At 36.7% G+C, this 25,074-nt stretch overlaps 5 non-coding genes across 5 annotated transcripts; all 5 read right to left on the bottom strand.

The window, feature by feature from the left end:
* Window positions 1-6,248: 6,248 nt before the first annotated feature.
* On the bottom strand, window positions 6,249-6,320 carry TRNAY-AUA (transfer RNA tyrosine (anticodon AUA)). Its single transcript has one exon. It is a non-coding gene; the product is annotated as a tRNA-Tyr (tRNA).
* Window positions 6,321-7,197: 877 nt separating this feature from the next.
* Window positions 7,198-7,269, bottom strand: TRNAC-ACA (transfer RNA cysteine (anticodon ACA)). Its single transcript has one exon. It is a non-coding gene; the product is annotated as a tRNA-Cys (tRNA).
* Window positions 7,270-11,015: 3,746 nt separating this feature from the next.
* TRNAC-GCA (transfer RNA cysteine (anticodon GCA)) lies at window positions 11,016-11,088 on the bottom strand. The gene has a single exon. It is a non-coding gene; the product is annotated as a tRNA-Cys (tRNA).
* Window positions 11,089-19,423: 8,335 nt separating this feature from the next.
* On the bottom strand, window positions 19,424-19,495 carry TRNAC-GCA (transfer RNA cysteine (anticodon GCA)). The gene has a single exon. It is a non-coding gene; the product is annotated as a tRNA-Cys (tRNA).
* A 1,248-nt stretch (window positions 19,496-20,743) lies between these two features.
* On the bottom strand, window positions 20,744-20,815 carry TRNAC-GCA (transfer RNA cysteine (anticodon GCA)). Its single transcript has one exon. It is a non-coding gene; the product is annotated as a tRNA-Cys (tRNA).
* Window positions 20,816-25,074: the final 4,259 nt, after the last annotated feature.

Raw genomic sequence — 25,074 nt, 5'->3', positions numbered from 1 at the left:
GAAATGATGATATATCTTATTGTTTCTTACAGTGCATTGGGTTGAAAAACATTTTAACAGGATCTATTGAAGAGGGTATATGGTTATGAAACAGGGATCTCTTGAACTACACTCCTACGCTCTACCACTGACATAAACCTTTAAATGCTGAAAACTGCCCTTTTTTAAAAAGGTGATAGAGTGGGTGACTGTATGGAACTTGTAGAACTAATGACATCAGTGCACTTCTGGTCAGCTGTACAAATTAATACATTTCATTAAGGGCATATTATTGGTTTCCACCACAGTTTTATAACATTCATATGAGCTTCCAATGGACTATTTCAAACTGATAATATCACCAGTAGAACTTGGGTGAATGTAAAACACAGCTTGTATCATACGAAGAAATCCTAAACAGCTTAATGGTGTTTACCCTATGTTTCAGGTGATGATCAGGAGTATTTCAAATGTAGAAATGTGTTGCTCATTACATAAAATGCTAAGATTGTGAATGTTTTCTTCAATTTATTTAAAAAAATATTTTTAAGGTGAAACAGATGGACAAGGGGGCACACAGATTTGAACTAAGCACCTCTTGATCTGCAGTCAAATGCTCTACCACTGAACTATACCCCTAATTCTGAGATGTTCAACTTTATTAATTCAGTAATATGTACAAAGTTCAAGCAACATGCAATCACCATCAAAGCAATGCATTTTCAGCCACCAAACCCTCCTTATAACTATAAGGGGTACACACAATGTCCTTTATCTGCCTTGGTAAAATACAGTGAGGTTTCCATTGCAATAATTCATACATTTCGTATCACATGTAGATATTGGAACATGGAAAAACAACTTTTGTCAAATGCACAAATTCTGCAAAACGTAACTGCTTCTCTACTGCGGTTTGTTGATTTTGTGCTAAGAGCATAGTTAAACCCAATTGTTCATTGTTTTGTATGTGAAATGATGATATATCTTTTGTTTCTTACAGTGCATTGGGTTGAAAAACATTTTAACAGGATCTATTCAAAAGGGTATATGGTTATGAAACAGGGACTTCTTGAACTGCACTCCTATGCTGTACCACTGACATAAACCCTTGAATGCTGAAAACTGCCCTTTTTTAAAAAGGTGATAGAGTGGTTGACTGTATGGAACTTGTAGAACTAATGACATCAGTGCACTTCTGGCCAGCTGTAAAAATTAACACATTTCATTGAGGGCATATTATTGGTTTCCACCACAGTTTTAGAACATTCATATGAGTTTCCAATGGACTATTTCAAACTGATAATATCACTAGTAGAACTTGGGTGAATGTAAAACACAGCTTGTATCATACGAAGAAATCAAAAATAACTTCATGGTGTTTACCCTATGTTTCAGGAGATGATCAGGAGTATTTCAAATGTAGAAATGTGTTGCTCATTACATAAAATGCTAGGATTGTAAATGTTTTCTTCAATTTATTTAATTAAAAAAATATTTCTACAGGTAAAACAGTTGGACAAGAGGGCACCCCGATTTGAACTAGGGACCTCTTGATCTGCAGTCAAATGCTCTACCACTGAGCGATACCCCCAATTCTGAAATGTTCACCTTTATTAATTCAGTAATATGTACAAAGTGGAAGCAACATTCAATCACCATCAAAGCAATGCATTTTCAGCCACCAAACCCTACACATAACTATAAGGGGTACACACGATGTCCTTTATCTGCCTTGGTAAAATACAGTGAGGTTTCCATTGCAAGAATTCATACATTTCGTATCACATGTAGATCTTGGAACATGGAAAAAACCTTTGTCAAATGCACAAATTCTGCAAAATGTAACTGCTTCTCTACTGCAGTTTGTTGATGTTGTGCTAAGAGCATAGTTAAACCCAATTGTTCATTGTTTTGTATATGAAATGATAATATATCTTATTGTTTCTTACAGTGCATTGGGTTGAAAAACATTTTAACAGGATCTATTGAAAAGAGTATATGGTTATGAAACAGGAACTTCTTGAACTGCACTCCTACGCTCTACCACTGACATAAACCCTTGAATGCTGAAAACTGCCCTTTTTTAAAAAGGTGATAGAGTGGGTGACTGTATGGAACTTGTAGAACTAATGACATCAGTGCACTTCTGGGCAGCTGTACAAATTAATACATTTCATTGAGGGCATATTATTGGTTTCCACCACAGTTTTATAACATTCATATGATCTTCCAATGGACTATTTCAAACTGATAATAACACCAGTAGAACTTGGGTGAATGTAAAACAAAGCTTGTATCATACGAAGAAATCCTAAACAGCTTAATGGTGTTTACCCTATGTTTCAGGTGATGATCAGGAGTATTTCAAATGTAGAAATGTGTTGCTCATTACATAAAATGCTAAGATTGTAAATGTTTTCTTCAATTTATTTTAAAAAATATTTCTACAGGTAAAACAGTTGGACAAGGGGGCACCCAGATTTGAACTAGGGACCTCTTGACCTGCAGTCAAATGCTCTACCACTGAGAGATACCCCCAATTCTGAAATGCTCAACTTTATTAATTCAGTAATATGTACAAAGTTGAAGCAACATGCAATCACCATCAAAGCAATGCATTTTCAGCCACCAAACCCTCCTTATAAGTATATGGGGTGCGAAGGATGTCCTTTATCTGCCTTGGTAAAATACAGTGAGGTTTCCATTGCAAGAATTCATACATTTCGTATCACATGTAGATCTTGGAACATGGAAAAAAACTTTTGTCAAATGCACAAATTCTGCAAAACGTAACTGCTTCTCTGCTGCAGTTTTTTTATTTTGTGCTAAGAGCATAGTTAAACCCAATTGTGCATTGTTTTGTATATGAAATGATGATATATCCTATTGTTTCTTACAGTGCATTGGGTTGAAAAACATTTTAACAGGATCTATTGAAGAGGGTATATGGTTATGAAACAGGGATCTCTTGAACTACACTCCTACGCTCAACCACTGACATAAACCCTTAAATGCTGAAAACTGCCCTTTTTTTAAAAAGGTGATAGAGTGGGTGACTGTATGGAACTTGTAGAACTAATGACATCAGTGCACTTCTGGTCAGCTGTACAAATTAATACATTTCATTAAGGGCATATTATTGGTTTCCACCACAGTTTTATAACATTCATATGAGCTTCCAATGGACTATTTCAAACTGATAATATCACCAGTAGAACTTGGGTGAATGTAAAACACAGCTTGTATCATACGAAGAAATCCTAAACAGCTTAATGGTGTTTACCTTATGTTTCAGGTGATGATCAGGAGTATTTCAAATGTAGAAATGTGTTGCTCATTACATAAAATGCTAAGATTGTGAATGTTTTCTTCAATTTATTTAAAAAAATATTTTTAAGGTGAAACAGATGGACAAGGGGGCACACAGATTTGAACTAAGCACCTCTTGATCTGCAGTCAAATGCTCTACCACTGAACTATACCCCCAATTCTGAAATGTTCAACTTTATTAATTCAGTAATATGTACAAAGTTGAAGCAACATGCAATCACCATCAAAGCAATGCATTTTCAGCCACCAAACCCTCCTTATAACTATAAGGGGTCCACACAATGTCCTTTATCTGCCTTGGTAAAATACAGTGAGGTTTCCATTGCAATAATTCATACATTTCGTATCACATGTAGATATTGGAACATGGAAAAAAAACTTTTGTCAAATGCACAAATTCTGCAAAACGTAACTGCTTCTCTAATGCAGTTTGTTGATTTTGTGCTAAGAGCATAGTTAAAACAAATTGTTCATTGTTTTGTATATGAAATGATGATATATCCTATTGTTTCTTACAGTGCATTGGGTTGAAAAACATTTTAACAGGATCTATTGAAGAGGGTACATGGTTATGAAACAGGGACTTCTTGAACTGCACTCCTCCGCTCTACCACTGACATAAACCCTTGAATGCTGAAAACTGCCCTTTTTTAAAAAGGTGATAGATTGGGTGACTGTATGGAACTTGTAGAACTAATGACATCAGTGCACTTCTGGTCAGCTGTACAAATTAATACATTTCCTTGAGGGCATATTGTTGGTTTCCATCACAGTTTTATAACATTCATATGAGCTTCCAATGGACTATTTCAAACTGATAATAACACCAGTAGAACGTGGTTGAATGTAAAACAAAGATTGTATCATACGAAGAAATCCTAAACAGCTTAATGTTGTTTACCCTATGTTTCAGGTGATGATCAGGAGTATTTCAAATGTAGAAATGTGTTGCTCATTACATAAAATGCTAAGATTGTAAATGTTTACTTCAATTTATTTAATTAAAAAAAAGATTTCTACAGGTAAAACTGTTGGACAAGGGAGCACCCAGATTTGAACTAGGGACCTGTTGATCTGCAGTCAAATGCTCGAACACTGAGCTATACCCTCCATTCCAAAATGTTCACCTATATTAATTCAGTAATATGTACAAAGTGGAAGCAACATGCAATCACCATCAAAGCAATGCATTTTCAGCCACCAAACCCTCCTTATAACTATAAGGGGTACACAAGATGTCCGTTTTCTGCCTTGGTAAAATACAGTGAGGTTTCCATTGCAAGAATTCATAAATTTCGTATCACATGTAGATCTTGGAACATGGAAAAAAAACCTTTGTCGAATGCACAAATTCTGCAAAATGTAACTGCTTCTCTACTGCAGTTTGTTGATTTTGTGCTAAGAGCATGGTTAAACCCAATTGTTCATTGTTTTGTATATGAAATGATGATATATCTTATTGTTTCTTACAGTGCATTGGGTTGAAAAACATTTTAACAGGATCTATTGAAAAGGGTATATGGTTATGAAACAGGGACTTCTTGAACTGCACCCCTACGCTCTACCACTGACATAAACCCTTGAATGCTGAAAACTGCCCTTTTTTAAAAAGGTGATAGAGTGGGTGACTGTATGGAACTTGTAGATCTAATGACATCAGTGCACTTCTGGTCAGCTGTTCAAACTAATACATTTCATTTAGGGCATATTGTTGGTTTCCACCACAGTTTTATAACATTCATATGAGCTTCCAATGGACTATTTCAAACTGATAATATCACCAGTAGAACTTGGGTGAATGTAAAACACAGCTTGTATCATACGAAGAAATCCTAAACAGCTTAATGGTGTTTACCCTATGTTTCAGGTGATGATCAGAAGTATTTCAAATGTAGAAATGTGTTGCTCATTACACAAAATGCTAAGTTTGTAAATGTTTACTTCAATTTATTGAAATTAAAACAATATTTCTACAGGTAAAACAGTTGGAAAAGGGGGCACCCAGATATGAACTAGGGACCTCTTGATCTGCAGTCAAATTCTCTACCGCTGAGCTATTCCCCCAATTTGAAATGTTCACCTATATTAATTCAGTAATATGTACAAAGTAGAAGCTACATGCAATCACCATCAAAGCAATGCATTTTCAGCCACCAAACCCTCCTTATAACTATAAGGGGTACACAAGATGTCCGTTTTCTGCCTTGGTAAAATACAGTGAGGTTTCCATTGCAAGAATTCATAAATTTCGTATCACATGTAGATCTTGGAACATGGAAAAAAAACCTTTGTCGAATGCACAAATTCTGCAAAATGTAACTGCTTCTCTACTGCAGTTTGTTGATTTTGTGCTAAGAGCATGGTTAAACCCAATTGTTCATTGTTTTGTATATGAAATGATGATATATCTTATTGTTTCTTACAGTGCATTGGTCTGAAAAACATTTTAACAGGATCTATTGTACAGGGTATATGGTTATGAAACAGGGACTTCTTTAACTACACTCCTACGCTCTACCACTGACATGAACCCTTGAATGCTGAAAACTGCCCTTTTTTAAAAGGTGATAGAGTGGGTGACTGTATGGAACTTGTAGAACTAATGACATCAGTGCACTTCTGGTCAGCTGTACAAATTAATACATTTCATTAAGGGCATATTATTGGTTTCCACCACAGTTTTATAACATTCATATGAGCTTCCAATGGACTATTTCAAACTGATAATAACACCAGTAGAACTTGGGTGAATGTAAAACACAGCTTGTATCATACGAAGAAATCCTAAACAGCTTAATGGTGTTTACCCTATGTTTCAGGTGATGATCAGGAGTATTTCAAATGTAGAAATGTGTTGCTCATTACATAAAATGCTAAGATTGTAAATGTTTTCTTCAATTTATTTAAAAAAATATTTCTACAGGTAAAACGGTTAGACAAGGGGGCACCCAGATTTGAACTAGGGACCTCTTGATCTATAGTCAAATGCTCTACTACTGAGCGATACCCCCAATTCTGAAATTTTCATCTTTATTAATTCAGTAATATGTACAAAGTGGAAGCAACATGCAATCACCATCAAAGCAATGCATTTTCAGCCACCAAAACCTCCTTATAACTCTAAGGGGTATACAAGATGTCCTTTATCTGCCTTGGTAAAATACAGTGAGGTTTCCATTGCAAGAATTCATACATTTCATATCACATGTAGATTCTGGAACATGGAAAAAAAACCTTTGTCAAATACACAAATTCCGCAAAATGTAACTTCTTCTCTACTGCAGTTTGTTGATTTTGTGCTAAGAGCATAGTTAAAACAAATTGTTCATTGTTTTGTATATGAAATGATGATATATCTTATTGTTTCTTACAGTGCATTGGGTTGAAAAACATTTTAAAAGGATCTATTGTACAGGGTATATGGTTATGAAACAGGGACTTCTTTAACTACACTCCTACGCTCTACCACTGACATAAACCATTGAATGCTGAAAACTGCCCTTTTTTAAAAAGGTGATAGAGTGGGTGACTGTATGGAACTTGTAGAACTAATGACATCAGTGCACTTCTGGTCAGCTGTACAAATTAATACATTTCATTAAGGGCATATTATTGGTTTCCACCACAGTTTTATAACATTCATATGAGCTTCCAATGGACTATTTCAAACTGATAATATCACCAGTAGAACTTTGGTGAATGTAAAACACAGCTTGTATCATACGAAGAAATCCTAAACAGCTTAATGGTGTTTACCCTATGTCTCAGGTAATGATCAAGAGTATTTCAAATGTAGAAATGTGTTGCTCATTACATAAAATGCGAAGATTGTAAATGTTTTCTTCAATTTATTTAAAAAAATATTTCTACAGGTAAAACGGTTAGACAAGGGGGCACCCAGATTTGAACTAGGGACTTCTTGATCTGTAGTCAAATGCTCTACCACTGAGCGATACCCCCAATTCTGAAATTTTTACCTTTATTAATTCAGTAATATGTACAAAGTGGAAGCAACATGCAATCACCATCAAAGCAATGCATTTTCAGCCACCAAAACCTCCTTATAACTCTAAGGGGTATACAAGATGTCCTTTATCTGCCTTGGTAAAATACAGTGAGGTTTCCATTGCAAGAATTCATACATTTCATATCACATGTAGATCTTGGAACATGGAAAAAAAACCTTTGTCAAATACACAAATTCCGCAAAATGTAACTGCTTCTCTACTGCAGTTTGTTGATTTTGTGCTAAGAGCATAGTTAAAACAAATTGTTCATTGTTTTGTATATGAAATGATGATATATCTTATTGTTTCTTACAGTGCATTGGGTTGAAAAACATTTTAACAGGATCTATTGAAAAGGGTATATGGTTATGAAACAGGAACTTCTTGAACTGCACTCCTACGCTCTACCACTGACATAAACCCTTGAATGCTGAAAACTGTCCTTTTTTAAAAAGGTGATAGAGTGGGTGACTTTATGGAACCTGTAGAACTAATGACATCAGTGCACTTGTGGGCAGCGCTACAAATTAATACATTTCATTGAGGGCATATTATAGGTTTCCACCACAGTTTTATAACATTCATATGAGCTTCCAATGGACTATTTCAAACTGATAATATCACCAGTAGAACTTGGGTGAATGTAAAACAAAGCTTGTATCATACCAAGAAATCCTAAACAGCTTAATGGTGTTTACCCTATGTTTCAGGTGATGATCAGGAGTATTTCAAATGTAGAAATGTGTTGCTCATTACATAAAATGCTAAGATTGTAAATGTTTACTTCAATTTATTTAATTAAAATAATATTTCTACAGGTAAAACGGTTAGACAATGGGGGCACCCAGATTTGAACTAGTGACCTCTTGATCTGCAGTCAAATGCTCTACCACTGAGCTATACCCTCAAGTCTGAAATGTTTACCTATATTAATTCAGTAATATGTACAACGTAGAAGCAACATACAATCACCATCAAAGCAATGCATTTTCAGCCACCAAACCCTCCTTATAACTATAAGGGGTACACACAATGTCCTTTATCTGCCTTGGTAAAATACAGTGAGGTTTCCATTGCAATAATTCATAAATTTCGTATCACATGTAGATATTGGAACATGGAAAAAAAACTTTTGTCAAATGCACAAATTCTGCAAAACGTAACTGCTTCTCTAATGCAGTTTGCTGATTTTGTGCTAAAAGCATAGTTAAACCCAATTGTTCATTGTTTTTTATATGAAATGATGATATATCCTATTGTTTCTTACAGTGCATTGGGTTGAAAAACATGTTAACAGGATCTATTGAAGAGGGTACATGGTTATGAAACAGGGACTTCTTGAACTGCACTCTTACGCTCTACCACTGACATAAACCCTTGAATGCTGAAAACTGTCCTTTTTTAAAAAGGTGATAGATTGGGTGACTGTATGGAACTTGTAGAACTAATGACATCAGTGCACTTCTGGTCAGCTGTACAAATTAATACATTTCATTGAGGGCATATTGTTGGTTTCCACCACAGTTTTATAACATTCATATGAGCTTCCAATGGACTATTTCAAACTGATAATATCACCAGTAGAACTTGGGTGAATGTAAAACACAGCGTGTATCATACGAAGAAATCCTAAACAGCTTAACGGTGTTTACCCTATGTTTCAGGTGATGATCAGAAGTATTTCAAATGTAGAAATGTGTTGCTCATTACATAAAATGCTGAGATTGTAAATGTTTACTTCAATTTATTGAAATTAAAACAATATTTCTACAGGTAAAACAGTTGGAAAAGGGGGCACCCAGATTTGAATTAGGGATCTCTTGATCTGCAGTCAAATTCTCTACCGCTGAGCTATTCTCCCAATTCTGAAATGTTCACCTATATTAATTCAGTAATATGTACAAAGTAGAAGCTACATGCAATCACCATCAAAGCAATGCATTTTCAGCCACCAAACCCTCCTTATAACTATAAGGGGTACACACGATGTCCTTTATCTGCCTTGGGAAAATACAGTGAGGTTTCCATTGCAAGAATTCATACATTTCGTATCACATGTAGATCTTGGAACATGGAAAAAAAACCTTTGTCAAATGCACAAATTCTGCAAAATGTAACTGCTTCTCAACTGGAGTTTGTTTATTTTGTGCTAAGAGCATAGTTAAAACAAATTGTTCATTGTTTTGTATATGAAATGATGATATATCTTATTGTTTCTTACAGTGCATTGGGTTGAAAAACATTTTAACAGGATCTATTGAAAAGAGTACATGGTTATGAAACAGGAACTTCTTGAACTGCACTCCTACGCTCTACCACTGACATAAACCCTTGAATGCTGAAAACTGCCCTTTTTTAAAAAGGTGATAGAGTGGGTGACTGTATGGAACTTGTAGAACTAATGACATCAGTGCACTTCTGGGCAGCTGTACAAATTAATACATTTCATTGAGGGCATATTATTGGTTTCCACCACAGTTTTATAACATTCATATGAGCTTCCAATGGACTATTTCAAACTGATAATAACACCAGTAGAACGTGGGTGAATGTAAAACAAAGCGTGTATCATACGAAGAAATCCTAAACAGCTTAACGGTGTTTACCCTATGTTTCAGGTGATGATCAGAAGTATTTCAAATGTAGAAATGTGTTGCTCATTACATAAAATGCTGAGATTGTAAATGTTTACTTCAATTTATTGAAATTAAAACAATATTTCTACAGGTAAAACAGTTGGAAAAGGGGGCACCCAGATTTGAATTAGAGACCTCTTGATCTGCAGTCAAATTCTCTACCGCTGAGCTATTCCCCCAGTTCTGAAATGTTCACCTATATTTATTCAGTAATAAGTACAAAGTGGAAACAACATGCAATCACCATCAAAGCAATGCATTTTCAGCCACCAAACCCTCCTTATAACTATAAGGGGTACACAAGATGTCCGTTTTCTGCCTTGGTAAAATACAGTGAGGTTTCAATTGCAAGAATTCATAAATTTCGTATCACATGTAGATCTTGGAACATGGAAAAAAAACCTTTGTCAAATGCACACATTCTGCAAAATGTAACTGCTTCTCTACTGCAGTTTGTTGATTTTGTGCTAAGAGCATGGTTAAACCCAATTGTTCATTGTTTTGTATATGAAATGATGATATATCTTATTGTTTCTTACAGTGCATTGGGTTGAAAAACATTTTAACATGATCTATTGAAAATAGTATATGGTTATGAAACAGGAACTTCTTGAACTGCACACTCCTACGCTCTACCACTGACATAAACCCTTGAATGCTGAAAACTGCCCTTTTTTAAAAAGGTGATAGAGTGGGTGACTGTATGGAACTTGTAAAACTAATGACATCAGTGCACTTCTGGGCAGCTGTACAAATTAATACATTTCATTGAGGGCATATTATTGGTTTCCACCACAGTTTTCTAACATTCATATGAGCTTCCAATGGACTATTTCAAACTGATAATAACAGCAGTAGAACTTGGGTGAATGTAAAACAAAGCTTGTATCATACGAAGAAATCCTAAACAGCTTAATGGTGTTTACCCTATGTTTCAGGTGATGATCAGGAGTATTCAAAATGTAGAAATGTGTTGCTCATTACATAAAATGCTAAGATTGTAAATGTTTACTTCAATTTATTTAATGAAAAAAATATTTCTACAGGTAAAACAGTTAGACAATGGGGGCACCCAGATTTGAACTAGGGACCTCTTGATCTGCAGTCAAATGCTCTACCACTGAGCTATACCCTCCAATCTGAAATGTACACCTATATTAATTCAGTAATATGTGCAAAGTAGAAGCAACATACAATCACCATCAAAGCAATGCATTTTCAGCCACCAAACCCTCCTTATAACTATAAGGGGTACACACGATGTCCTTTATCTGCCTTGGTAAAATACAGTGAGGTTTCCATTGCAATAATTCATACATTCCGTATCACATGTAGATATTGGAACATGGAAAAAAAACTTTTGTCAAATGCACAAATTCTGCAAAGCGTAACTGCTTCTCTACTGCAGTTTGTTGATTTTGTGCTAAAAGCATAGTTAAACCCAATTGTTCATTGTTTTTTTATATGAAATGATGATATATCCTATTGTTTCTTACAGTGCATTGGGTTGAAAAACATTTTAACAGGATCAATTGAAGAGGGTACATGGTTATGAAACAGGGACTTCTTGAACTGCACTTCTCCGCTCTACCACTGACATAAACCCTTGAATGCTGAAAACTGCCCTTTTTTAAAAAGGTGATAGAGTGGGTGACTGTATGGAACTTGTAGAACTAATGACATCAGTGCACTTCTGGGCAGCTGTACAAATTAATACATTTCATTGAGGGCATATTATTGGTTTCCACCACAGTTTTATAACATTCATATAAGCTTCCAATGGACTATTTCAAACTGATAATAACACCAGTAGAACTTGGGTGAATGTAAAACAAAGCTTGTATCATACGAAGATATCCTAAACAGCTTAATGGTGTTTACCCTATGTTTCAGGTGATGATCAGGAGTATTTCAAATGTAGAAATGTGTTGCTCATTACATAAAATGCTAAGATTGTAAATGTTTACTTCAATTTATTTAATTAAAAAAAGATTTCTACAGGTAAAACAGTTAGACAAGGGGGCACCCAGATTTGAACTAGTGACCTGTTGATTTGCAGTCAAATTCTCTACCGCTGAGCTATTCCCCCAATTCTGAAATGTTGACCTATATTAATTCAGTAATATGTACAAAGTAGAAGCTACATGCAATCACCATCAAAGCAATGCATTTTCAGCCACCAAACCCTCCTTATAACTATAAGGGGTACACACGATGTCCTTTATCTGCCTTGGTAAAATACAGTGAGGTTTCCATTGCAAGAATTCATACATTTCGTATCACATGTAGATCTTGGAACATGGAAAAAAAACCTTTGTCAAATGCACAAATTCCGCAAAATGTAACTGCTTCTCTACTGCAGTTTGTTGATTTTGTGCTAAGAGCATAGTTAAAACAAATTGTTCATTGTTTTGTATATGAAATGATGATATATCTTATTGTTTCTTACAGTGCATTGGGTTGAAAAACATTTTAACAGGATCTATTGAAAAGAGTATATGGTTATGAAACAGGAACTTCTTGAACTGCACTCCTACGCTCTACCACTGACATAAACCCTTGAATGCTGAAAACTGCCCTTTTTTAAAAAGGTGATAGAGTGGGTGACTGTATGGAACTTGTAGAACTAATGACATCAGTGCACTTCTGGGCAGCTGTACAAATTAATACATTTCATTGAGGGCATATTATTGGTTTCCACCACAGTTTTATAACATTCATATGAGCTTCCAATGGACTATTTCAAACTGATAATAACACCAGTAGAACGTGGGTGAATGTAAAACAAAGCTTGTATCATACGAAGAAATCCTAAACAGCTTAATGTTGTTTACCCTATGTTTCAGGTGATGATCAGGAGTATTTCAAATGTAGAAATGTGTTGCTCATTACATAAAATGCTAAGATTGTAAATGTGTACTTCAATTTATTTAATTAAAAAAAGATTTTTACAGGTAAAACAGTTGGACAAGGGAGCACCCAGATTTGAACTAGGGACCTGTTGATCTGCAGTCAAATGCTCTGCCACTGAGCTATACCCTCCATTCCAAAATGTTCACCTATATTAATTCAGTAATATGTACAAAGTGGAAGCAACATGCAATCACCATCAAAGCAATGCATTTTCAGCCACCAAACCCTCCTTATAACTATAAGGGGTACAAAAGATGTCCGTTTTCTACCTTGGTAAAATACAGTGAGGTTTCCATTGCAAGAATTCATAAATTTCGTATCACATGTAGATCTTGGAACATGGAAAAAAACCTTTGTCAAATGCACAAATTCTGCAAAATGTAACTGCTTCTCTACTGCAGTTTGTTGATTTTGTGCTAAGAGCATGGTTAAACCCAATTGTTCATTGTTTTGTATATGAAATGATGATATATCTTATTGTTTCTTACAGTGCATTGGGTTGAAAAACATTTTAACAGGATCTATTGAAAAGGGTATATGGTTATGAAACAGGGACTTCTTGAACTGCACCCCTACGCTCTACCACTGACATAAACCCTTGAATGCTGAAAACTGCCCATTTTTAAAAAGGTGATAGAGTGGGTGACTGTATGGAACTTGTAGAACTAATGACATCAGTGCACTTCTGGTCAGCTGTTCAAATTAATACATTTCATTAAGGGCATATTGTTGGTTTCCACCACAGTTTTATAACATTCATATGAGCTTCCAATGGACTATTTCAAACTGATAATATCACCAGTAGAACTTGGGTGAATGTAAAACACAGCTTGTATCATACGAAGAAATCCTAAACAGCTTAATGGTGTTTACCCTATGTTTCAGGTGATGATCAGAAGTATTTCAAATGTAGAAATGTGTTGCTCATTACACAAAATGCTAAGATTGTAAATGTTTACTTCAATTTATTGAAATTAAAACAATATTTCTACAGGTAAAACAGTTGGAAAAGGGGGCACCCAGATTTGAACTAGGGACCTCTTGATCTGCAGTCAAATTCTCTACCGCTGAGCTATTCCCCCAATTCTGAAATGTTCACCTATATTAATTCAGTAATATGTACAAAGTAGAAGCTACATGCAATCACCATCAAAGCAATGCATTTTCAGCCACCAAACCCTCCTTATAACTATAAGGGGTACACACAATGTCCTTTATCTGCCTTGGTAAAATACAGTGAGGTTTCCATTTCACGAATTCATACATTTCGTATCACATGTAGATCTTGGAACATGGCAAAAAAGCCATTGTCAAATGCACAAATTCTGCAAAATGTAACTGCTTCTCTACTGCAGTTTGTTGATTTTGTGCTAAGAGCATAGTTAAACCCAATTGTTCATTTTTTTGTATATGAAATGATGATATATCCTATTGTTTCTTACAGTGCATTGGGTTGAAAAATATTTTAACAGGATCTATTGAAGAGGGTATATGGTTATGAAACAGGGACTTCTTGAACTACACTCCTACGCTCTACCACTGAGTTAAACCCTTGAATGCTGAAAACTGCCCTTTTTTAAAAAGGTGATAGAGTGGGTGACTCTATGGAACTTGTAGAACTAATGACATCAGTGCACTTCTGGTCAGCTGTACAAATTAATACATTTCATTAAGGGCATATTATTGGTTTCCACCACAGTTTTATAACATTCATATGAGCTTCCAATGGACTATTTCAAACTGATAATATCACCAGTAGAACTTGGGTGAATGTAAAACACAGCTTGTATCATATGAAGAAATCCTAAACAGCTTAATGTTGTTTACCCTATGTTTCAGGTGATGATCAGGAGTATTTCAAATGTAGAAATGTGTTGCTCATTACATAAAATGCTAAGATTGTAAATGTTTACTTCAATTCATTTAATTAAAAAAATATTTCTACAGGTAAAACAGTTGGACAAAGGGGGCACCCAGATTTGAATTAGAGACCTCTTCATCTGCAGATCAAATGCTCTACCACTGAGCTATACCCCCAATTCCGAAATGTTCACCTATATTAATTCAGTAATGTGTACAAAGTGGAAGCAACATGCAATCACCATCAAAACAATGCATTTTCAGCCACCAAACCCTTCTTATAACTATAAGGGGTACACAAGATGTCCTTTATCTGCCTTGGTAAAATACAGTGAGGTTTCCATTTCACGAATTCATACATTTCGTATCACATGTAGATCTTGGAACATGGCAAAAAAGCCATTGTCAAATGCACAAATTCTGCAAAATGTAACTGCTTCTCTACTGCAGTTTGTTGATTTTGTGCTAAGAGCATAGTTAAACCCAATTGTTCATTGTTTTGTATATGAAATGATGATATATCCTATTGTTTCTTACAGTGCATTGGGTTGAAAAATATTTTAACAGGATCTATTGAAGAGGGTATATGGTTATGAAACAGGGACTTCTTGAACTACACTCCTATGCTGTACCACTGACATAAACCCTTGAATGTTGAAAACTGCCCTTTTTTAAAAAGGTGATAGAGTGGATGACTGTATGGAACTTGTAGAACTAATGACATCAGTGTACTTTTGGTCAGCTGCACAAATTAATACATTTCATTAAGGGCATATTATTGGTTTCCACCACAGTTTTATAACATTCATATGAGCTTCCAATGGACTATTTCAAACTGATAATATCACCAGTAGAACTTGGGTGAATGCAAAAAGCAGCTTGTATCATATGAAGAAATCCTAAACAGCTTAATGGTGTTTACCCTATGTTTCAGGTGGTGATCAGGAGTATTTCAAATGTAGAAATGTGTTGCTCATTACATAAAATGCTAAGATTGTAAATGTTTTCTTCAATGTATTTCTACAGGTAAAACAGTTGGACAAGGGGGCACCCAGATTTGAACTAGGGACCTCTTTATCAGCAGTCAAATGCTCTACCACTGAGCTATGATATGACAATATGATATGGCATTTGTAACGCGCCTATACACAAGTGTTTCAAGGCGCGACGAGGCAGGGGGGGAACAAGGGGAGACAGACAACGATCTTACTAGGCCAGGTGTCATTCAGATCGCGCAAGTGCAAGGGTAGAGGGGAAGGGAAAAGTGCATGGGGGAAAGGGAGAGGGGAAAGTGCAGTACAGGGTTATTAGCATACAGCATACAGGATAAATAACAAGGGCCAGCTGGTGGCAAGTGCGAGGTAAGTGCAGACAAGTGCTGGGAAAGGGGGCTGTATGGATACAGACACAGTCCCGTAGTGCAGGGGTTGCCGTGGAGGCAGTGCAGGAGAGAGTGGCTGGGCCGAGAACGGTGAATGGCCCATTTGCAGATTCAGTGCAGTTTCAGTAATATTAGCAGGGGAGAGGGGGAGAGAAAGCGGAGGCAAAGAGGAAGGTTTTGAGGTGCTTCCGGAACCGGAGGTGGTTCTCCTCAAGTTTCAGGGAGGTAGGAAGCCTGTTCCAGAGGGAGGCCCCTGCAGTGGAAAGAGATCTGCCCCCAACTCGTTGTTTGGAGAAGCGGCTGACCCTGAGGGAGTTGGAGGCGGATGAGCGAAGAGTTCGAGAAGGAAGATATTTAGGAAGAGAGAGTTGAAGGTATTTTGGCCCAAGGCCCCAGACGGCCTTGTGGACAATGCAGAGGGTTTTGAACTTGATCCTTGCAGTCACTGGGAGCCAGTGTAGTGATTTCAGTCCTTGAGAGATACAGTCCATGGGCTTGAGGCCAAGAACAAGTCTTGCAGTCCTGTTCTGGATGAGTTGCAAAGGGCGGAGAGTAGAGGCGGGCAGATTAAGATAGAGGCTGTTACAGTAGTCCAGCTTAGAGAGAACCAGGGCTCTAGAGACAGTGAGCTTCTGGGGGAAGGAGAGGAAAGGAAGGATACCTCTGAGGAGGTGTAGCTGGTAGTGTGACTTCTTAGATACGTCGGATATGTGAGGAGAGAAGGAGAGTGTGGAGTCGAAGATGACCCCAAGGTTTTTTGCCTTGCATGTAGGAGCAGGAAGAGGGCCCAGAGAGGCCGGCCAGAGAGCAGCAGGGAAGGAGGGAGTGGGAGTGCCGATGAGTAGAATCTCAGTCTTACTGGCATTAAGGCAGAGGTTGTTGGCGGCACACCATTCCTGGATAGCAGAAAGACAGTCAGAGATGAGGGAAGGAGAAGAGGAGGCCGAGGGTAGCCTGAAAATGAGTTGGGTATCATCCGCATAGCACTGAAAGTAGGGGCAGAGAGCGGCGATGTGGTGGGCGAGAAGTGCCAGATACTGGTTGAACAGCCAGGGAGAGAGGTTAGATCCCTGGGGGACACCACAGGTAGAGAAGAAGATGTCAGAGAGGAAAGACCCCAGTTGGACCTGGGAGGGACGATTTGAGAGGAAAGAGGTCAGCCACGTCAGAGCCTGACCAGTGATACCGAGGTTATCACGGAGACGGTTGAGCAGGATGGTATGGTTGACAGTATCAAAGGCAGAAGAGAGATCAAGCAAAATGAGAACACATGGAATGTTAGAGTCAAGGTTCGAGAGCAGTTCCTCACGGATGTTCAGGAGAGCAGTTTCCGTGCTTCTGGCAGCTCTGAAGCCAGACTGATGGTCATGAAGACTACCAACACATTCAGCATGGAGATTAAGCTGGGAGATGGCCAGTTTCTCCAGGAGCTTGCCCAGGAAGGGAGTGATAGAGATTGGACGATAGTTAGCTGGGCAGGAAGGGTCGGAAGAGGGTTTCTGTTACTATAGCCCCATTTCTGAACTGTTCTCCTTTATTTATTCAGTAATATGTACAAAGTGGAAGCAACATGCAATCACCATAAAGGCAATGCATTTTCAGCCACCAAACCCTCCTTATAAGTATAAGGGGTACAAAAGATGTCCTTTATCTGCCTTGGTAAAATACAGTGAGGTTTCCATTGCAAGAATTCATAGATTTCGTATCACATGTAGATCTTGGAATATGGAAAAAACACTTTTGTCAAATGCACAAATTCTGCAACACGTAACTGCTTCTCTACTGCAGTTTGTTGATTTTGTACTAAGAGCATAGTAAAAATCAATTGTTCATTGTTTTGTATATGAAATGATGATATATCTTATTGTTTCTTACAGTGCATTGGGTTGAAAAACATTTTAACAGGATCTATTGAAGAGAATATATGGTTATGAAACAGGGACTTCTTGAACTGCACTCCTACAATCTACCACTGACATAAACCCTTGAATGCTGAAAACTGCCCTTTTTTAAAAAGTGATATAGTGGGTGACTGTAAGGAACTTGTAGAACTAATGACATCAGTGCACTTCTGGTCAGCTGTACAAATTAATACATTTCATTAAGGGCATATTATTGGTTTCCACCACAGTTTTATAACATTCATATGAGCTTCCAATGGACTATTTCAAACTGATAATATCACCAGTAGAACTTGGGTGAATGTAATACACAACTTGTATCATACAAAGAAATCCGAAACAGCTTAATGGTGTTTACCCTATGTTTCAGGAGATGATCAGGAGTCTTTCAAATGTAGAAATGTGTTGCTCATTACATAAAATGCTAAGATTGTAAATGTTTTCTTCAATATATTTCTACAGGTAAAACAGTTGGACAAGGGGGCACCCAGATTTGAAGTAGGGACCTCTTGACCTGCAGTCAAATGCTCTACCACTGAGCTATACCCCCAGTTCTGAAATGTTCACCTTTATTTATTCAGTAATATGTTCAAAGTGGAAGCAACATGCGATGCATTTTCAGCCACCAAAGCCTCCTTATAAATATAAGGGGTACACAAGATGTCCTTTATCTGCCTTGGTAAAATACAGTGAGGTTTCCATTGCAAGAATTCATACATTTCGTATCACATGTAGATCTTGGAACATGGAAAAAAAACTTTTGTCAAATGCACAAATTCTGCAAAACGTAACTGCTTCTCTACTGCAGTTTGTTGATTTTGTGCTAAGAGCATAGTTAAACCCAATTGTTCATTGTTTTGTATATGAAATGAAGATATATCTTATTGTTTCTTACAGTGCATTGGGTTGAAAAACATTTTAACAGGATCTATTGAAGAGGGTATATGGTTATGAAACAGGGACTTCTTGAACTGCACTCGTACACTCTTCCACTGACATAAACCCTTGAATGCTGAAAACCACCCTTTTTTTAAAAAGTGATAGAGTGGGTGACTGCATGGAACTTGTAGAACTAATGACACTAATGCACTTCTGGTCAGCTGTGCAAATTAATACATTTCATTAAGGGCATATTATTGGTTTCCACCACGGTTTTATAACATTCATATGAGCTTCCAATGGACTATTTCAAACTGATAATATCACCAGTAGAACTTGGGTGAATGTAAAACACAGCTTGTATCATACAAAGATATCCTAAACAGTTTCATGGTGTTTACCCTATGTTTCAGATGATGATCAGGAGTATTTCAAATGTAGAAATGTGTTGCGCATTGCATAAAATGCTAAGATTGTAAATGTTTTCTTCAATTTATTTAATTAAAAAAATATTTCTACAGGTAAAACAGTTGGATAAGGGGGCTCCCAGATTTGAACTAGGGACCTCTTGATCTGCAGTCAAATGCTCTACCACTGAGCTATACCCCCAGTTCAGAAATGTTCTCCTTTATTAATTCTGTAATATGTACAAAGTGCAAACAACATGCAATCACCATCAAAGCAATGCATTTTCAGCCACCAAACCCTCCTTATAAGTATATGGGGTGTGAAGGATGTCCTTTATCTGCCTTGGTAAAATACAGTGAGGTTTCCATTGCAAGAATTCATACATTTCGTATCACATTGAAGTAAGGAGGGTCTTTTGTTTGGGGGGTACAATTCACCATACACTCAGATCATAAACCTTTAGTGGAAATATTCAGTACCAAAGGTCTAGACAGAGTATCCAGCAGGATTAGGAGATGGGTCACAAGGCTTCAGGAGTTTATCCTCGTCGCCATTGAAGTAAGGAGGGGCAAGTTAATGAGTTCATATATATTTATTCCGTTTTATGGCTATACTTTAAGTTATAATATAAATAAACAAGGGACAACGAAGTGTGCGTCTCCTCAGCTCCGCTTCTCCTCCAACTGTCCTTTTCCTCCGTTCCATCCCGTCCTCCCTTCTTCTGCACGAGCATACTCTCGTGCAGATGCACGCTATACGCAAGGAGGATACTACACACATGTAGATCTTGGAACATGGAAAAAAAATCTTTTGTCAAATGCACACATTCTGCAAAATGTAACTGCTTCTCTAGTGCAGTTTGTTGATTTTGTGCTAAGAGCATAGTTAAACCCAATTGTTCATTGTTTTGTATATGAAATGATGATATATCCTATTGTTTCTCACAGTGCATTGGGTTGAAAAACATTTTAACAGGATCTATTGAAGAGGGTATATGGTTATGAAACAGGGACTTCTTGAACTGCACTCCTACACTCTACCACTGAGTTAAACCCTTGAATGCTGAAAACTGCTCTTTTTTTAAAAAGTGATAGAGTGGGTGACTGTATGGAACTTGTAGAACTAATGACACTAATGCACTTCTGGTCAGCTGTACAAATTAATACATTTCATTAAGGGAATATTATTGGTTTCCACCACAGTTTTATAACATTCATATGAGCTTCCAATGGAATATTTCAAACTGATAATATCACCAGGAGAACTTGGGTGAATGTACAACACAGCTTGCATCACATGAAGAAATCCTAAACAGCTTAATGGTGTTTACCCTATGTTTCAGGAGATGATCAGGAGTCTTTCAAATATAGAAATGTGTTGCTCATTACATAAAATCCTAAGATTGTAAATGTTTTCTTCAATTTATTTCTACAGGTAAAACAGTGGACAAGGGGGCACCCAGATTTGAACTAGGAACCTCTTGATCTGCAGTCAAATGCTCTACCACTGAGCTATATCCCCAGTTCTGAAATGTTAACCTTTATTTATTCAATAATTTGTACAAAGTGGAAGCAACATGCAATCACCATCAAAGCAATGCCTTTTCAGCCACCAAACCCTCCTTATAAGTATAAGGGGTACAAAAGATGTCCTTTATCTGCCTTGGTAAAATACAGTGAGGGTCCATTGCAAGAATTCATACATTTCGTATCACATGTAGAGCTTGGAACATGGAAAAAAAATCTTTTGTCAAATGCACAAATTCTGCAAAATGTAACTGCTTATCTACTCAAGTTTGTTGATTTTGTGCTAAGAGCATAGTTAAATCCAAGTGTTCATTGTTTTGTATATGAAATGATGATATATCCTATTGTTTCTTACAGTGCATTGGGTTGAAAAATATTTTAACAGGATCTATTGAAGAGGGTATATGGTTATGAAACAGGGACTTCTTGAACTACACTCCTACGCTCTACCACTGACATAAACCCTTGAATGTTGAAAACTGCCCTTTTTTAAAAAGGTAATAGAGTGGGTGACTGTATGGAACTTGTAGAACTAATGACATCAGTGTACTTCTGGTCAGCTGTACAAATTAATACATTTCATTAAGGTCATATTATTGGTTTCCACCACAGTTTTATAACATTCATATGAGCTTCCAATGGACTATTTCAAACTGATAATATCACCAGTAGAACTTGGGTGAATGTAAAACACAGCTTGTATCATATGAAGAAATCCTAAACAGCTTAATGGTGTTTACCCTATGTTTCAGGAGATGATCAGGAGTATTTCAAATGTAGAAATGTGTTGCTCATGACATAAAATGCTAAGATTGTAAATGTTTTCTTCAATTTATTTCTACAGGTAAAACAGTTGGACAAGGGGGCACCCAGATTTGAACTAGGGACCTCTTGATCTGCAGTAAAATGCTCTACCACTGAGCTATACCCCGCTTTTTGAAATGTTCACCTTTATTTATTCAGTAATATGTACAAAGTGGAAGCAACATGCAATCACCATCAAAGCAATGCAATATCAGCCACCAAACCCTCCTTATAAGAATAAGGGGTAGAAAACATGTCCTTTATCTGCCTTGGTAAAATACAGTGAGGTTTCCATTGCAAGAATTCATACATTTTGTATCACATGTAGATCTGGGAACATGGAAAAAAAATCTTTTGTCAAATGCACACATTCTACAAAATGTAACTGCTTCTCTACTGCAGTTTGTTGATTTTGTGCTAAGAGCATAGTTAAACCCAATTGTTCATTGTTTTGTATATGAAATGATGATATATCCTATTGTTTCTTACAGTGCATTGGGTTGAAAAACATTTTAACAGGATCTATTGAAGAGGGTATATGGTTATGAAACAGGGACTTCTTGAACTGCACTCCTACGCTCTACCACTGAGTTAATCCCTTGAATGCTGAAAACTGCCCTTTTTTAAAAAGGTGATAGAGTGGGTGACTGTATGGAACTTGTAGAACTAATGACATCAGTGCACTTCTGGTCAGCTGTACAAATCAATACATTTCATTAAGGGCATATTATTGGTTTCCACCACAGTTTTATAACATTCATATGAGCTTCCAATGGACTATTTCAAACTGATAATATCACCAGTAGAACTTGGGTGAATGTACAACACAGCTTGTATCACATGAAGAAATCCTAAACAGCTTAATGGTGTTTACCCTATGTTTCAGGAGATGATCAGGAGTATTTCAAATGTAGAAATGTGTTGCTCATTACATAAAATTCTAAGATTGTAAATGTTTTCTTCAATTTATTTCTACAGGTAAAACAGTTGGACAAGAGGGCTCCCAGATTTGAACTAGGGACCTCTTGACCTGCAGTCAAATGCTCTACCACTGAGCTATACCCCCACGTTCTTAAATGTTCACCTTTATTTATTCAGTAATATGTTCAAAGTGGAAGCAACATGCAATCACCATCAAAGCAATGCATTTTCAGCCACCAAACCCTCCTTATAAGTATAAGGGGGACACAAGATGTCCTTTATCTGCCTTGGTAAAATACCGTGAGGTCTCCATTGCAAGAATTCATACATTTCGTATCACATGTAGATCTTGGAACATGGAAAAAAAACGTTTGTCAAATGCACAAATTCTGCAAAACGTAACTGCTTCTCTACTGCAGTTTGTTGATTGTGTGCTAAGAGCATAGTTAAACCCAATTGTTCATTGTTTTGGATATGAAATGAAGATATATCTTATTGTTTCTTACAGTGCATTGGGTTGAAAAACATTTTAACAGGATCTATTGCAGAGGGTATATGGTTATGAAACAGGGACTTCTTGAACTGCACTCCTACCCTCTTCCACTGACATAAACCCTTGAATGCTGAAAACTGCCCTTTTTTTAAAAAGTGATAGAGTGGGTGACTGTATGGAACTTGTAGAACTAATTACACTAATGCACTTCTGGTCAGCTGTACAAATTAATACATGTCATTAAGGGCATATTATTGGTTTCCACCACAGTTTTATAACATTCATATGAGCTTCCAATGGACTATTTCAAACTGATAATATCACCAGTAGAACTTGGGTGAATGTAAAACACAGCTTGTATCATACGAAGAAAACCTAAACAGTTTCATGGTGTTTACCCTATGTTTCAGGAGATGATCAGGAGTCTTTCAAATGTAGAAATGTGTTGCTCATTACATAAAATGCTAAGATTGTAAATGTTTTCTTCAATTTATTTCTACAGGTAAAACAGCTGGAGAAGGGGGCACCCAGATTTGAACTAGGGACCTCTTGATCTGCAGTCAAATGCTCTACCACTGAGCTCTACCCCCCTTTTTGAAATGTTCATCTTTATTTATTCAGTAATATGTACAAAGTGGAAGCAACATGCAATCACCATCAAAGCAATGCAATTTCAGCCACCAAACCCTCCTTATAAGTATAAGGGGTACAAAAGATGTCCTTTATCTGCCTTGGTAAAATACAGTGAGGTTTCCATTGCAAGAATTCATACATTTCGTATCACATGTAGATCTAGGAACATGAAAAAAAAACTTTTGTCAAATGCACAAATTCTGCAAAACGTAACTGCTTCTCTACTGCCGTTTGTTGATTTTGTGCTAAGAGCATAGTTAAACGCAATTGTTCATTGTTTTGTATATGAAATGATGATATATCTTATTGTTTCTTAGAGTGCATTGGGTTGAAAAACATTTTAACAGGATCTATTGAAGAGGGTATATGGTTATGAAACAGGGACTTCTTGAACTGCACTCCTACGCTCTACCACTGAGTTAAACCCTTGAATGCTGAAAACTGCCCTTTTTTTAAAAAGGTGATAGAGTGGGTGACTGTATGGAACTTGTAGAACTAATGACATCAGTGTACTTCTGGTCAGCTGTACAAATGAATACATTTCATTAAGGGAATATTATTGGTTTCCACCACAGTTTTATAACATTCATATGAGCTTCCAATGGACTATTTCAAACTGATAATATCACCAGTAGAACTTGGGTGAATGTAAAACACAGCTTGTATCATACGAAGAAATACTAAACAGTTTCAAGGTGTTTACCCTATGTTTCAGGAGATGATCAGGAGTCTTTCAAATGTAGAAATGTGTTGCTCATTACATAAAATTCTAAGATTGTAAATGTTTTCTTCAATTTATTTCTACAGGTAAAACAGCTGGAGAAGGGGGCACCCAGATTTGAACTAGGGACCTCTTGATCTGCAGTCAAATGCTCTGCCACTGAGCTCTACCCCCCTTTTTGAAATGTTCACCTTTATTTATTCAGTAATATGTACAAAGTGGAAGCAACATGCAATCGCCATCAAAGCAATGCAATTTCAGCCACCAAACCCTCCTTATAAGTATAAGGGGTACAAAAGATGTCCTTTATCTGCCTTGGTAAAATACAGTGAGGTTTCCATTGCAAGAATTCATACATTTCGTATCACATGTAGATCTTGGAACATGAAAAAAAAACTTTTGTCAAATGCACAAATTCTGCAAAACGTAACTGCTTCTCTACTGCAGTTTGTTGATTTTGTGCTAAGAGCATAGTTAAACGCAATTGTTCATTGTTTTGTATATGAAATGATGATATATCTTATTGTTTCTTACAGTGCATTGGGTTGAAAAACATTTTAACAGGATCTATTGAAGAGGGTATATGGTTATGAAACAGGGACTTCTTGAACTGCACTCCTACACTCTACCACTGAGTTAAACCCTTGAATGCTGAAAACTGCCCTTTTTAAAAAAGGTGATA

This window comes from Ambystoma mexicanum, chromosome 4q, assembly GCF_040938575.1.
Source record: "Ambystoma mexicanum isolate Mex_15411 chromosome 4q, UKY_AmexF1_1, whole genome shotgun sequence".
Lineage (NCBI taxonomy): Eukaryota > Metazoa > Chordata > Amphibia > Caudata > Ambystomatidae > Ambystoma > Ambystoma mexicanum.
This window is presented reverse-complemented; position numbering and strand designations above follow the sequence as displayed.